The 16203-nt window shown below is 39.4% G+C and overlaps 1 non-coding gene across 1 annotated transcript; it reads left to right on the forward strand.

Annotated features, from left to right (window-relative positions):
* The first annotated feature begins 13463 nt into the window (after positions 1 to 13463).
* Positions 13464 to 13544, forward strand: LOC128595236 (small nucleolar RNA SNORD72). The gene has a single exon (XR_008382881.1). It is a non-coding gene; the product is annotated as a small nucleolar RNA SNORD72 (small nucleolar RNA).
* Positions 13545 to 16203: the final 2659 nt, after the last annotated feature.

Genomic DNA, 16203 nt, shown 5'->3' on the forward strand with positions numbered 1-16203 from the left:
AAGCCACGAGAGCTTAAATGACGGGGTCACGTCCAGCACGTCCAGCATGTCCAATCCCAGAAGGGTGTGAAGCGGCTTGACTATATGCTGACTTCCTTGAGGAGGCCGCCACTGTCCCTGTGAAGGTTCAGTTACAATGCTGGGTTTAGAGATCGTAATATCTGATCCGCCCGCTCATCATCCTTCTTTTCTGCCCCTTCATCTGGTAAGGGGAAAAGCCAAGGGCTGCTTGAGGGGGGTTAGTTTTGGGAGCGTTTAGGGACGTATAGATTTCCAAAGCCTGATCAAAACAGAAGAGTTTGGATCCACTGTTTTTTTGAGACAGAGTCTCACTACTTTGGCCCCAGTAGATGCTCTGGCATCATAGCTCACAGCAACCTCAAACTCATGGGCTTCCAGGGGTCCTCAAACTACAGCTGTAGGGCCACATGCTATGGTATGATTGTATTTGTTCCCATTTTGTTTTTTTACTTCAAAATAAGATATGTGCAGTATGCATAGGAATTTATGCATAGTTTTTTTTAAAAAAACTATAGTCCGGCCCTCCAACGGTCTGAGGGACAGTGAACTGGCCCCCTGTTTAAAAAGTTTGAGGCCCCCTAAGAATTCTCTTGCCTCAGCCTCCCAAGGCACCTGCCACAGGGCCTGGCTATTTTATTTTATTTTATTTATTTATTTTTGTTGTTGCTGCAGTTGTCATTGTTGTTTAGCTGGCCCAGGCCGGTTCAAACCCGCTAGCCTCAGTGTATGTGGCTGTCGCTGTAACCACTGTGCTACGGGCACCGCGTCTGGATCCACTTCCTAAAAAGCATGTGGAGTTCACACAGCTTCTTTCTCCTCAACATTTTCTTTAAAAACAGCTTCAGGTGGAGCACTCCTTATTTGAAATGCTTAGGGCCAGAGGTGTCGGAGTTCAGATTTTGTGAGTTTATTATATATTTTTTTGAATACAGGAATTTACATATCTAAGAAGGTATCTTGGGGCTAGGACCCCAGTCTAAACAGGACATTTGTTTATGCTTTTCCTATACACATGGTACATACCACTCGAAGGTCATTTCCTGTTTCCCTCGGGGATGCTGGATCTACCCGTGTGTCTGCATGTTGACCTCAGCCCATCACAAAAGGTCCAGTATGCAATTTTCTACTTGTGGTGTCATATTGGTCCTCAAACAGTTTTGGATCTAGGAACATTTAGAAATAAATTTGGGGGGGGCGGCACCTGTGGCTCAAAGGAGTAGGGCGCCAGCACCATATGCCAGAGGTGGTGGGTTCAAGCCCAGCCCCAACCAAAAAAAAAAAAAGAAATTTTTGAATTAGAGGTGCTTAACCTTACTATGACAGAAGACGTGGGGCTACTGTCTCAGTAACAGAAATGGATGAATTAGCCCTGTTTCATTACCCCCATTTCAGAGCCATTGTTTTAAAAATCACATATGTCCTATCCTTTGGCTGAGTGGCCTGAACCAGCTGTTTGGGTGATGGAAAATACCAAATTAACTATGATTTTGCCTGGTCATCGAGACATGGAGGTGACCTAAGAGTAAGTCACTTCTAGTCCAGATTCACTGTGTCACCTGCCAGATGTTCCCTCCCTGCGGATCCTCTCAGCAGGGACAGTTAACTGTCCCTCATCCTTCCTCTCTCCTCCTCACCCCAATCTCCAGCCACAGACACTGGGGCCTTCTTCAAGGATCCCCATTCTGCCTCCCATAAGTGTCACAGCAAGACAACCTCTACTCTCTTTCCCCACATTTCTGAAAAACAGGCTCCTCTGTGTTTGGGGAATTCTCCAGTTAAACCCCCCTGCTTATGGTCATTCTAGCGTACACTTTGTGAATTTAAACCTTTTGTGAATTTAATGTGGTCTAATGAGCTTTGCTTAGGAAAAAACTGTTCTTGGGTCACAGAATCACATTTGTTGCTCTCAGCAGCCAGCTTCTAATTACATGCTTTTGATTACCAGGGCAACGAGGGGAGAGACTGGGTCCTCTGGGTGACCTCGTCACTACCAACAGAAAAACGAAGAAAACAGCAGGCGTTCTGTCTTGGATGGAGCATTACCTTTCGTGTATGAAGACAGCACATTTACCGAGTGACTTTATCTTGATAACATTGCTGACTGGTGACTGCTCCTAGAGCAACTGCTGTATCTTTGTAGAATTTGAACTGCTTGAGAAAAGAGATATTCCCCCCCTTTGGAATTTTCTTTACTTTCAACACACACTGTTACACACACACACACACACACACACACACACACATGCGCATACATTCCACATTACCCAATACGCTTCTTTTTACTGAGTGAGGATTTATTTTTCTTAAACGGATTGGCATAGAAATGTTAAATGTTTCAGGGGAAAAAAATAGGCAGCTTAGAAGCTTCAAGTTATCAGGTGTAGGGAGAAGCCACGTTTTTGTCTCTAGGGAAGTAAGAATTTTCTTTGGAACACTGATAGTATAGTTGGCCAATTGGGAAGCATAAGCTTGGGCAACAGAAGCTGCAGGGGTCTCAGGCTGTCCAGATCCTACCTGTGCCCTTACCACTGTGACGTGCACTAGCCACTCCCCTCAGGGCCAGAGAACCTTTTTTCTTTCTCTGAGTCTTTCTCTGAGTAGTGAAGGCTGCTTTGCCCACCTATGAAGCAGGCTACAAGTTCCAGAAAATTAACACTCCTGGGATCAACTCTCAATCAGTGACTGACTATTGGTACATGGATCAGATATCCATGCTTCTTAAAAAACAATGCACAGTGACTTTGTGAAACAACAGTAGTTTATCACTTCCCATAACCCCCTAGGTCTGCCCACATTTGGGCAGGGTTCGTGTGGGGTAACTTTAGTTTTATGTGACCTTGGGGCACTTTGCATCCAGTTGGCACCTACAAGACGGGAGGGCCAAGAAGCCTTCCTAGACGTCAAGCACTTAGATACTTCTCTGAGTGGCCTCTTTCTTTCTACCCATTGTCTCATTTTTTAGTAGATAAGTCTATGTTCTTTACAGGATGTGACAATGGGCCTCCCCACAGAACGTGAAAGTGGAAGCTTCTAAGAGACTGTCTGAATCCAATGGGCCCAGTATCTCTTCTGCCACCTTCTATGATAAAGGTATGTCTCAGACTCCATCTTTCATGGTGAGGAACCTCAGGCCTGTGCATACAGGCAGCGAGGCATGGTGGTTGTCACATTTGGAGCCCATCTGCTACGGGGTACCGATATCTAGCTTCCCAGACCATCAGATCTGACTACCTTCAGGGCGTGCTGAGCTGCTGACTGCCCTGCAGAGTCAAGAGTGGAAACTCAAAGATTTCTGCCATTTCCATCCCACTTCCTCTCTCCCTTAACCACGCTGCTTGAGATTACCTCCCAAATATACATCTTGAACTCAACGCTTTTTCTCAGGCCTGCTTTGGGGGAACTCAAACCTATACCCTAGGGAGTAAGGGTATTTAAGGCATAAATGGGAAGTATTTGTATTTCTGGTCAGTTGAAAACTGTGCGTGGGAAGAGTGGGCAGGTGAGAGAAACAGAACAACTTGTTCTTTTTTTCCAATTTTACAGCCCTAGGGCTAAACTCGGAGGCTTGGGGTAAGGAATATAAAGGAAGGAATGTTTCCCACCTCTCCTTCTGTCCCCTGAGTGGCATCCCGGGAACGGGAACGTGGGTGCATCCTCTGTAACACCCCACCCTAGAAGAAGCACTGAGAGTTACTCTCCACTAAGAGGCTGGGGAGAGTCACTTCCAATGCTGCTGTTACCTGCTTTTTGGCTAAAAACTGTGTCTCCCATTCAGAGCATGATGACTAATAACTGGTGTGGGATGCTGATGATGGGGCTGTTTTCTTGTTTTAATCTCTGCATTAGGAAATGTAAATGAAACCTGATCGTACTAAAAGTAAATGTCATATTTGTCACATTTTAGCAATAAACATCATTTATTTAGAAATAAACATCAATCCTGAGAAAACTAGCTCCAAGCGAATTGGGATGTTAGCTTTCAAGGACTTTGTTCCCAGCTGTGCCCCCAGGGGCCAAGAGCCAGGACCCAGACCTAACAGGGATTTAATAAACATTTGTTGAATAAGAGAATCTCTGTATTTTGGGAAAGGGTGACTAATGACAAGGATAGAGCTGCCATCGCTCCTCACTCACCACCATCTTACAGGTAATATAGCAGGGAATAAAGGATCTTAAAGGAAAATGGGAATAATTATTTGCTGATACTGATGGAGTAAAGTATAGAAAAAGCTGACTTCTATCTTACTGTTACACAGGAAATAAACTGTTATGTATTTACTGTAACAAAATTCTGAGCTAAAAAATAAGAGAGAAGAAGAATACTTTCAAAACTTACATAGCTAACACAAATTTAAATGGGAAGTTAAGGTCAGGTGTGCTGGCACATGCCTATAATCCTAGCACTTGGGGAGGTCAGGTGGGAGGATTGCTTGTGGCCATGAGTTTGAGACTAGCCTGAGCAACATGGTGAGACCCTGTGTCTACGAAAATTTAGTAGGGCATGGTGGCACATAGCTGTAGAGCCAGCTACTTGGGAGGCTGAAGCAGGAGGATCATTTGAGCCCAGGAGTTTGAGGTTACAGTGAGCTATGATGATATCACAGTATTCTAAACCAGGCAACAGAGTACTACCCTGTCTCAGAAATAAACACATACATACCTACTTACATACAATAAATGGAGAGTTTGAATAACCACATATTTTCTTTGATCCTGGCCTGTTAGATTTCTCTTCTATAACCTCAAATTAGGTTATTGTATTTACCTTGGGGCCCGTCTTTCCACCCTCTTTCTCTCTCAACTTCTTTCACTTCCTGAATTTTTGCTCTCTTCTTTGTCCAGGTTCCATTCACTCACTATCACTCAATGCATATTACTGAGCACCTACTACGTGCCACCTGCACTGCGCTGGGGTGTGGAGATGGACAAAATGGGTGGGACACAACCTGCCTGGAGCTCATTCACTGTAGGGGAAGGCAGAGAACAGATCATCACAACTATCATCATATAAAAAAGAAATAGCTACAAACCACAGTAAGCTCTGAGCTTGGGTGAGAGATGTTAAATAATTTGTTTTTGACGTGTGAAAAACATTACATCATATAACATAGAATTTAAAAATACATTTTATATATTAAAACATTATGCATTTAAACAAAGCTGCACTTAGCTCTAGTTTCCTGTACAGGCCTAAGCAGGCAGCACTCAGGACTGACGATTGTCCTCCAGCTCCACTGATATCTCATCCTGTGTCCCAGTTCCTCTGGTTTAGTAGTCCCCTCTTATCTGTGCAGGACATGCTCCAAGACCCCCGTAGAGACCTAAGATTGTGGCTAGTACCAAATCTTAAACACACCATGTGTTTTCCATTTGATCCCCTACATAGCTGCTAAGTGGCTCATGGCAGGGTGCACATACCCTGGGGATCACTGGACACAGCACCGATTCGCAGCCCAGGCAGTCCAGAGCACAGTTGCATCATGCTACTTGGAACAATGTGCAGCTTAAAGGTAATGAGTTGTTGTTTACTTCTGGGATTTTCCATTGAATGTTTTCTGACTGTGGTTGACCACAGGTAACAGAAACTACAGAAAGCAAAACCATGGTTGAGGGGTGGGGGACTACTGAGTCTCTGATAAAGGAAACTGTGCTGAGTCATTATTGGCTGGTAAAGAGCTGTTTTGTTGACTCTTATCAAGAGAAGCAATAGGATCACAGAACAGGGATATTTAAAAGAATTTCAGGTGCTAGTGGATGACAGGTGGGGGAAGGAGGAACTGGCTGATACGTCAAAATAACATGTAAGTGGTCAGGGCTTCAGCTCACTTGTAAGACTGTGATACAGTAATGCAAAATATTCCTTTAATGCTTCAGCCCTGCATTCAGTAATATCTTTGTGGTCTGAAAGAGATAACACCGCCCTCCCAAAGGATTTGCTTATGTCATTTTTCTTTGGGGAGAGGGTGGTGTACTCAACTATTTGATTTCTACACAGTGTACCTGCCAACTCATTTTAAGGGGAATATGACTGCCTGACACGGCTAGGTTGCAAACTTTGTTACTTTGGCAGTAACCACAAAATGGAGACACATTTCACATTTATTCCTTGAAAATCCTGAGGCAAAAATATTCTTCTTCCTTACTTTAGGCTCTATGAAATATTCTATTTGACTTCCTCTCCAAAAGCTGTCTACCTCACACTTTTAAATTCACCTCTTATATTTATTTCCTCCCCAAAACTCTGCCTAGGCCAAAATAAACTCTCCTGAATTGTGTTAAACCCTGCTCATTAATGTCGCAGTTCTCAGATGTCTTGTTCTATTTTCCCCACCAAATGGCCTCAGTCTCCCCCGTACTCTGCTTGCAGATGCTTTTGTGCTTGTTTATTCCATTTCACTTCCAAGTCCATTTATTACTATTGTTTGTACAGTGCCAAGTGCATATCACTACTCCGATAAATTGTAAATTAATGTTTTTGCTATCATGCATAATCATTATGCAATTCACCCATCATTATCATCATCTCTGAATGGAGGTGTCATCTTAAGAATCTTTTCAAATTCCTCAGCCTCATTTGTATCCACATAAAGTTTCTTATCATATTCATTTCATTTTAAATAGTTTATTGTTTTTCTAAAATTGCTAGATGTTCCTTGTAAAAATTTAAGCAACCTAGAAAAGTATAATGAAGGAAGTAAAAATCACCCTAGACTTTATCATTAAAATTTCAATGCATTCGCTGTTCTGGAAATTTCTCTGTTTTATATACACATGTAGACAGATGCATGTAATTTTACATAAACATAGCATAGTCATGTATGCTGCCCTATACACATTATTTGTAGCCAATTAAATGGATTGCACATCTTCCCATGTCAATACATGTATCATAGATAGTCATTATCATTTTTAATGTTTTCACATCATTATATATATATATTCTATATACAACAGTTTGCTGTAACTATGTTGTTTCTCAGTTTTTACTAATCTAAACCAAGCTATACTAAAGACTCCTATGCATGTGATTTTTTGCACTTGTGGTATTATCTCCTTGGAGTAAACTCCTAGAGGTGGAAATTACTGGGTCAAAGAATATACACAGTGCTACACCTTAATACATATTTTGATATATATTGACATTGGTTGTAACCAAGGCACACAAATAGTGCGTGGGAGCTTTCTAGCTTGTGTTTTCTCATCATCTCATCACTGTGTCCAAAAATATTTTGTGGGGTAGGGGCTGCTAATTGCAGAGCTGGGAGAACAATAACTCAGCAACAGTTTTTAGATATTGTTTTCCTTGTTAACAGTGGGGTGTGGTTAACACCTTCATCCTCACATCGAGATTCTGCTCCTTTGTTTTCATCATCTGAATGAGAATTTCACAGGAATATCACACAAAAAGATTTTATGAAAGTCAATTTATATGAGCACCTGAACCCATTACACAGCATAATTCACATTTGATATAAAGTGACAGTTGCTAGTAGCTTGCATCGGTATTCCCTTAGACAAGACAGTTGCTCACAGGAATCATTCTGAATTGATTAATCCAGGAATAGATCAGCTATAATGCTGCAATATTCTGACACCAGGGAAAAGGAACTACTTGTGCATTCTGTGTGATTTTTGCCCATGCAATTTTACATTACTGAGCTCATTAAGGCCATTAGGAATCTTATCCACCTAACAAGCCTGGCCTCCCAGAATGAATATAGGAAAGCGTGGCTCTTTTCTTTTGGCTTTTGTTTGTTAAAATAGGTATAGTGAATTAAAAGATCCAGATGTTCCTTGACTTATGATGGAGTTATCTCCCAATAAACTCATCTGTAAGTTGAAAATATCCTAAGTCAAAAATGCATTTAATCCACCTAACCTACTGAACATCTTCACAAAACCTAGCCTGGCTTAAACATGTTCAGACACTTACATCAGCCTACAGTTTGGCACAATTATATAACACAAAGATGATTATTTTCTAATAAACTGGTGAATAACTCATGCATCTTATTAAGTATTCTACTGAAAGTGAAAACCAGAATGGTTGTATAGGTACTTGAAGTATCGTTTCTACTGAGCGCATATTGATTCTGGACCAACATAAATGTTGAAAAATCATAAATCAAGCTACCATAAGTTGGGGACTGTCTGAATATACAGTTGACCCTTGAACAACACAGGTATGAACTTGGGCAGATCCACTTATACTGATTTTTTTTGCTACTTTTGTCACTCTTAAGATGTCAAGACCAACAACTCCCCTTCTTCCTCCCCTCCTCAGCCTACTCAATGTGAAGGTAACAAGAATGAAGACTCTTATGATGAATCACTTCCTCTTAATGAATAATACATATATTTTCTTTTCTTTATAATTTTCTTAATAACTTTGTCTTTTCTCTAGTTTATTGTACACGTAAGTATACAGTATAAAGTATAACACACAAAATATGTGCTAATTGACTGTTCATATATAACCAGTAAGTCTTCTGGTAGATAGTAAGCTATTAGTAGTTAAGGTTTTGAGGAGTCCAAAGCTATAGGCAGATTTTCACCTGTGGACTCAGCACCTCTAACCCCTGTGTTGTTCAAGGGTCAATTGTATATTTCTGTGATATGAATCTAATTAGATGAGGGTAGAGTAAATTATAAAAAAACATAAACTCGTCTAATGTGATTATGACCTTAGGAAACTGATGTATTAATTAGCTATGAAATCTACAGTAAGAGTCTCAGGAAAATGAGGTTTGAAAAGGCGCATCCACGCAAAGAGATATTCTAGAGATGGTGGTGGGGATTACAGGAAGGGAGACAGACAAGGATCTCCAGTTCAGTGGATTTTTGTCTCCTTTTGTGTTATTTTCAGATCTGGTATCTTCTCAATAATGAGCTTTGCCTCTATAGTCTTGACAGTAATTTTCTCTATGGCCTTTGTCCAGCCAGTTCATACCCACAGGCTGGTCATAGTTAAAATACTAATGTCTATGTCCCATCCTTGGAGATTCTGAATTCATCTTTCTGGAGTGTGGCCTACTGGCATCATTTTAAAATGCTGACATGAAGCCAATGTTAAGAATAACTGATTTAGATAAAAAAGCATTCAAAATGAATGATTAGGTACCAAGTATTTTTTAAATTCTTTCAACTTTTCCTATATCTCATTCAAATCCAACCAGTTGAAATCCTTCCATTACTGTAATTATTTCCATAACTTTTACATTTAAAAGTAGCTACATTACCCATAAATTAGGGGAGTGGATTTATCATAGTGATAGAAAACTATTACAAAGTAATTTTCATGTTGTCACTGTTGACACGTTAAAGCTAGGGGAGGACTTTTAAAACTTTATGTATAGGGCGGCGCCTGTGGCTCAGTGAGTAGGGCGCCGGCCCCATATGCCGAGGGTGGCGGGTTCAAACCCAGCCCCGGCCAAATTGCAACAAAAAAATAGCCGGGCGTTGTGGCAGGCGCCTGTAGTCCCAGCTGCTCGGGAGGCTGAGACAAGAGAATCATGTAAGCCCAAGAGTTAGAGGTTGCTGTGAGCTGTGTGATGCCACGGCACTCTACCTGAGGGCGGTATGTGAGACTCTGTCTCTACAAAAAAAAAAAAAAATATATATATATATATATACTTTATGTATATATGAGCCACCTGGGGAGTTTATTAAAGCTGAGATTACTGTATGGAGAAACCTCAAAGCACTCAACCTAGACCTCCCATTCGATCCTGCAATCCCATTACTGGGCATCTACCCAGAAGGAAAGAAATCCTTTTATCATAAGGACACTTGTACTAGACTGTTTATTGCAGCTCAATTTACAATCGCCAAAATGTGGAAACAGCCTAAATGCCCACCAACCCAGGAATGGATTAACAAGCTGTGGTATATGTATACCATGGAATACTATTCAGCCATTAAAAAAAATGGAGACTTTACATCCTTCGTATTAACCTGGATGGAAGTGGAAGACATTATTATTAGTAAAGCATCACAAGAATGGAGAAGCATGAATCCTATGTACTCAATCTTGATATGAGGACAATTAATGACAATTAAGGTCATGGGGGGGAAGCAGAAAGAGGGATGGAGGAAGGGGGGTGGGGCCTTAGTGTGTGTCACACTTTATGGGGGCAAGACATGATTGCAAGAGGGACTTTACCTAACAATTGTAATCAGTGTAACTGGCTTATTGTACCCTCAATGAATCCCCAACAATAAAAAAAAAAAAAAGCTGAGATTACTAGGTCATGCTCTTAGAAATTAGGGTCTCAGGGCTCAGAGGAAGCCAGTAATTTGCTTTTGTGACATGCATCCCAGTGATGCTGACATAAAGGGGGCCCTAGGCCATTCTTTGCCAGCACTGACAACACTAACGGTCTAGACTGCAAACTGGATCATGGTCTCCCATGTGGCAGACCTTCTGAAGACTTGGTAAGAGCAATTCAAGAAATGTGAAAAGGACTCCAGAATTTTTCCTTTTATTTTCAGCCAATTGGCCCACATATAAATCCTCACCTGCTCTGGGAAGGCTTCAGATAACTGCCTGAAATTCACTGTCAAGAAAGAATTACATAGAGAATAAAAGAAAAAAAATCACATACTTACAACTCAACTACTTGAAAGGGTAGATATAAGAATGAAGAAAATGATGCAAATAAATACGGTACATGTAAAGTGATAGAAGAGATGTAAAGAAACAGAAAACAAATATTTTCCTCCTATTTGCCAATGGTAGGCAAGAAGGAAAAATTAAATATAACTGTAGATGTTTTTAGGTAGTACACAATTGACAGAAATATCCATTCAAAATTGGTTTGAGCAAAAATAAATGTGCTGGGCACAGTGGCTCACACCTGTAATCCCAGTACTCTGGGAGGCTGAGGCAGGAGGATTGGCTGAGGCCAGAAGTTTAAGACCATTCTGAGCAAAAGTGAGATCTGACTCAAAAAAAAAAAAAAAAGAAAGAAAGAAAAATGAGCTAGGTGTGATGGTACACACCTGTAGCCCAAGCTATTTAGGAGACTGAGGTAGAAGGATCACTTGAGCCCAAGAGTTTGAAACTGCAAAGAGCTGTGATGGCTCCTCTTCACCCAAGCCTGAGTGACAGAGCAAAACTCTGTCTTAAAAAACAAGATATTGACTCAATTATCTGAAAGGTGTATGGGCAATGGTAGCTTCAGGCATTATCTGCCTGGAGCTTTAAGTATGCCACTTTGTTCCCTTCCAAAGCTCTCTCTTTTGGGTTAGCCTTAAGCTAGGCTGTGTGTGATACTTCTAGTAGAACTGGGCTTTTTCCAAATGGGTAAAGCAACCATAGTGTTAAATCTTCACACCATTAAATCTGTCAGAAGAGAGAGAATGCTTGGCTTTCTACCTTTCTAATAGGCTTGCCAACACCTATGATCAGCTCTATAACATGAACCAGTCACTATGGCCAGGGGCATCATCAGATTTGCTTAATGGCTTGAAGGCCAATGACATCCCATCACTGGAGCTGAGACAGGACTCATCTCCATCTGGTAGAACATAGATGATGGGGGAGGAAAATCTGTTTCACGAATATGTGATCTACTCAGGACCATAGAGCCCTTGACTGTCCACTAGAAATAATGTTCACTGAAAACAGTTTTTCTTGCGTCAGTAAGCGCACATATGCTTTGGAACACATTGAAACACTTCTGAAATTTTAAGGAGCAAGAACTACCACAACATTTTTTTGTGCACAAAAAAGATGAGGACGGAAGCAAAGGATTATGAGTTGATGACTCATCAGGGCAACTTGGTTTTGACCTCCCTGAGCAAATGTGGGATTAATCTAAGTTTAACAAGAGATAGGAACTGACAATCACTAAAGGTTTCCTGTACCTCAAACCCCAGAAAATACAAACTGGCAATTCTGTAGATGTTTTGAAACATGAAATATGCACAGAATAATGAGAAGTGGTTAATGTGTCAAAGAAGAGATGTTTATAGAATTCCTACATATTCTCTGCTCTCTCAACTCCCACCTTCCAAACTGTTTCCAAAAGACAATTCAAAACAATACATCCCGCCTTTCTTTTATGGATTTCTTCTTCAGTTTTCAGCTGTCACTTAGGGTCTTCTGTCTTTATGTCATCTCCACTGCTTCTCTTATTTTTAATATTTCCCTTTTGCTGATGAACCCTACAGTGAAGAGTTACTCACTGTGTTCTACTAATCATTCTAGGAGTGATGGAGAGAGACTTACAGTACATGCAATAGTCTCTACCTGTTAGTACACTAAAACACAACAAGATAAAAATAATGAAAGTAATCTAGTAAAATAAAAGTCAGCATTGGGGAATTCAAGCCAAGTCAAGTCAAAGGAGAGGTCCTTCTATATGTGGGCCATGCAGACCAGGACAGTTTTAAAATTCCATGAAAGTGGCTCTGAGCTTTCTAACAGCCAACACAAAGGAAATGGATGCAATGATCATCTACCTGATGCATGAAATAGTTAAGATTAACACACCACTGAGGACCAAGAAAAGTCTGATATCCCAAAAGAATTTCTTCCTGTGGGTCAGTGTGGAGAAGCCCCTGTGTGATTCAGTACAGGGGCTCCAACGAAAAGTTTCATAGATTTGTTTCTCAGAATGTCCACAGATTGATAGCATAAACTCAGGAAAGAGTCTATTACATGTAAAAGAAGTTCTATGGTGCTAAATGGGAAGGGCAGACTCAGTGCCTGCAGCTCAGCATCTAGGGCACTGGCCATGTACACCGGGGCTGGCTGGTTTGAACCTGGCCCAGGCCTGCCAAACAGCAATAACAACTACAACAAAAAAATAGCCAGGCACTGTGGCGGGCGCCTGTAGTCCCAGCTATTTGGGAGGCTGAGGCAAGAGAATCACTTAAGCCCGAGAGTTTGAGGTTGTTGTGAGCTGTGATGCACGGCAGTCTACCGAGGGTGACATAATAAGACTCTGTCTCAAAAAAATAAAATAAAATACTAATTGGGAAGGGCAAAAAGAATGGAGTTCAGCCTTCTGATGGTTTGATTAATCTTGCAGAAGGATTAATGTTTACTCCAAGTTTACTTGGAGAAATGGATGGATGTCATATATTGCCCTATGAAGAGTGTATCAGTGATTTTGAGGTTAGCTATATTCTTTTTTTTTTTTTTTGATACAGAGTCTCACTTTGTCACCGTTGGTAGAGTGCCGTGGCGTCATAGCTCAGAGCAACCTCAAACTCATGGGCTCTAGTGATTCTCTTGCCTCAGCCTCCTGAGTAGCTGGAACTACAAGAGCCCACTACAACACCAGGTTAAGAGGCTAACTATATTCTTAAACTACTCAAAAAAGTTCTGGAATATCTTGCTTATCAAATACAAATCTATGTACTTTAAAAGATAGACTAGGGGAGAATTGGATTGATGTGTTTTATGACCTTTGAAAAATCTGTTAGAAAGCTACCTGTTATCAGTAATGTTGTAAAAATAAATGTCTGAGCTTATGAACTACCATATTGATTTCAGCATTAGACTGAAATTAAAAAAAAAGAAACCTACCTATGTTCAGCTTAACTCTGTGAACCAAAATATTCTTTGAAAAATTATTTCTATTGATATGAGCTTTCTGAAAAATTTGAAGGCAGTTTTTTAAAAAAATGCAATTCATAGGCTTTAAATTCTTGTTCCATTTTTGCATCAAGCAAATTTTACTTTAAAAGTTACTTTAAAACATTTTTGAATTTGGTTTGGTTATATTTAAAGATTTAGCTAAAATATAGAAACCTTCAAACATTTTAAATCTCATTTATCAAATTGACATGCTTAATTTTATTTTATAGGAGATGTATTTCAATTTCACAAACAACAAAAATCTTTCTGAGCACTTAACTCTTATACATTGTAAAATTTCTGATATTAAACTAAACTTAGTAAGATTTCAGTTTAAAATCAGAATCTATCTCAGTTATTTATTTACATATGTTAAAGTGGAGTTATGATGTCATTCTATAAGGTCAAATTCTCTTAAACATTATATCAATATGAAACACTAAATATAAATAGAATTCTTCTCAATCTGGAATATTAATATTAATAAAATAATTTTGCTTGTGGAAAAATTTCTATACTTCTTTTCTCCCCCAGGTTAAATAAGTCATAGATTCTGAAGGAGACAAATACCATCCTGGTGACTGATGTTATTCTAACTAAAAATTATGTATGGACATTTGTCTCAAATCTACATTCAACAATCACTTTTACTACCAATGTGATATAAAAATTTTCCATTGTAAAATGAAAAGATTTGTACAGTGAACATTTATATAGACACCACCAAGATTTGATTGTTATCATATGTTTATCTTTCGATCGTCTCTCTGTACTTTATTATTTTTATGCATTGTGAAGGAAATTGTAGACAACAATGCACTTTCTCCTATATATCTCAGCAGCTATGACGTTAACTAGAGTTCAACTGATACACAGTTTCTTTTTTTGATATAAAATTAACAATCATTGAAATGAATATATTATAAAGGCTCAATTTTGACAAATGGTCATGCCTATCTAAAACAAAACTATCATTAGGATATAGAATATTACCATCTTCCCTAAAAAGTTTCCTCAGGCCCCTTCTCAATCACCTCCCCTAAGAGACAGACTCTATTCTGCCTTTTTTAATCATTGATCAATTTTGCCTTTTCAAGAACTTAGTATTAGTGGAAGCAATCAGCATGTACTATTTTGAATAAGGCATCTTTCATACAACATTTAATGCTTTTGAGATGTATCCATATTGTTGCATGTATCCATAGTTTCTTTTTATTGATAAGTAGGCACATACCATTGTCCATTGTATACATATACCATAGTTCATCCATTCACCTGTGGATAGATCTCAGGCTATTTCCAGGGTTTGGCTGTCATGAATGAAGTTGTGAGCATTCTCAAATAAGCCATTTTGCTGATTACTGAGTTCCTTTGATGAGACTGAAGCCCTGTCTGCTGCACTAAGAAGGCACTGCTGATTTCCTTTTAAAATTTACTCTGCCATGGTATGAAAAGCTCAAAAAGATGTTTCTCTCCTAAGTGCATATTATATAAATATCTGTAAACTCACAGAAGCCTGCAACTCCAACCCAAGTTGGATAGTTTTGCTTTTCCTTGGCTTTTCTGATATGCCATTGCATTTTCTTTTTCATTGTAAAGACTTCTGATGATAGAATACTAATATAACCAAAATGTGTTTTGTGCTTGACTTAATGGAATCTTGAATTCATACTTTTAGGATACGCCAACTCATAAGGATACTAAAAATGGAATCCAATGGCTTTATCATACCCAATAATCTACTAATGAAAATAAATAAACTTCTAGGAAAAATATTCTGAAAACTCTGAAAAGGCTAAAATGCTACTTACTTTCACTTATGGGTAGAAGATTTTTATATGAAATACGGTTGTTAATCTATAAACATCTGTTTTTCTCTTATTTCTCAGTAATAGAACTCCTGAATTTTAGTAAGCCAGGGCCACCAAGAATAAAAACTACTAATAGGTTTCTCAGCCTGTTATACAGTGAAATGTTTTCACATGACTCAATCCAGCCCAAAGGATATCATCTAAAGTGTTTTGAGTAGGTGTATACAACTCCACTGCCGAGAGAGGTACCCACACAGAGCCGACCAGTCATCCTGAGTGGAAGAGGCAGAGATTAGTGTTCCAGAAGGATGAGGTGACGAAACTTGATGAATTAGAATACCAAGATAGAAGAAACTGCATACCTAAAAAGCTCCTGAGACCTGTGAAACCATGTGCATGAGTCTTGCATTCAGTTCCGACCTGCCCATGGGTGGTGGTCAAACTCCATGATACCAAGGAAAGAAACACTTAGAAAATAGTAAACTAAATGCTTCCTGGAGATCACATAAGAAGGGACATGATTTACTTTTCCATCAGTCAGAAAGTAGAGACCTCCACTAATGTAAGGGGTGCTTTCTGGAGTCCTCAGAAGAGTCATCCTTTAGTATAATGGTTTAATTAGCCCCAATATAAAAGCTGCTTTAGACTTGATCCAGAATTTGCTTAAAAGGAGCATAAACGGGTCAATTTAACATTATTTTTATAACAATAAAAATTATTAACATTATTTTTATAACAATAAAAATTTGACAACATGCCAGAATAAAGTCTAGCACTGTTAAA

Source organism: Nycticebus coucang, chromosome 9 (assembly GCF_027406575.1).
Source record: "Nycticebus coucang isolate mNycCou1 chromosome 9, mNycCou1.pri, whole genome shotgun sequence".
NCBI lineage: Eukaryota > Metazoa > Chordata > Mammalia > Primates > Lorisidae > Nycticebus > Nycticebus coucang.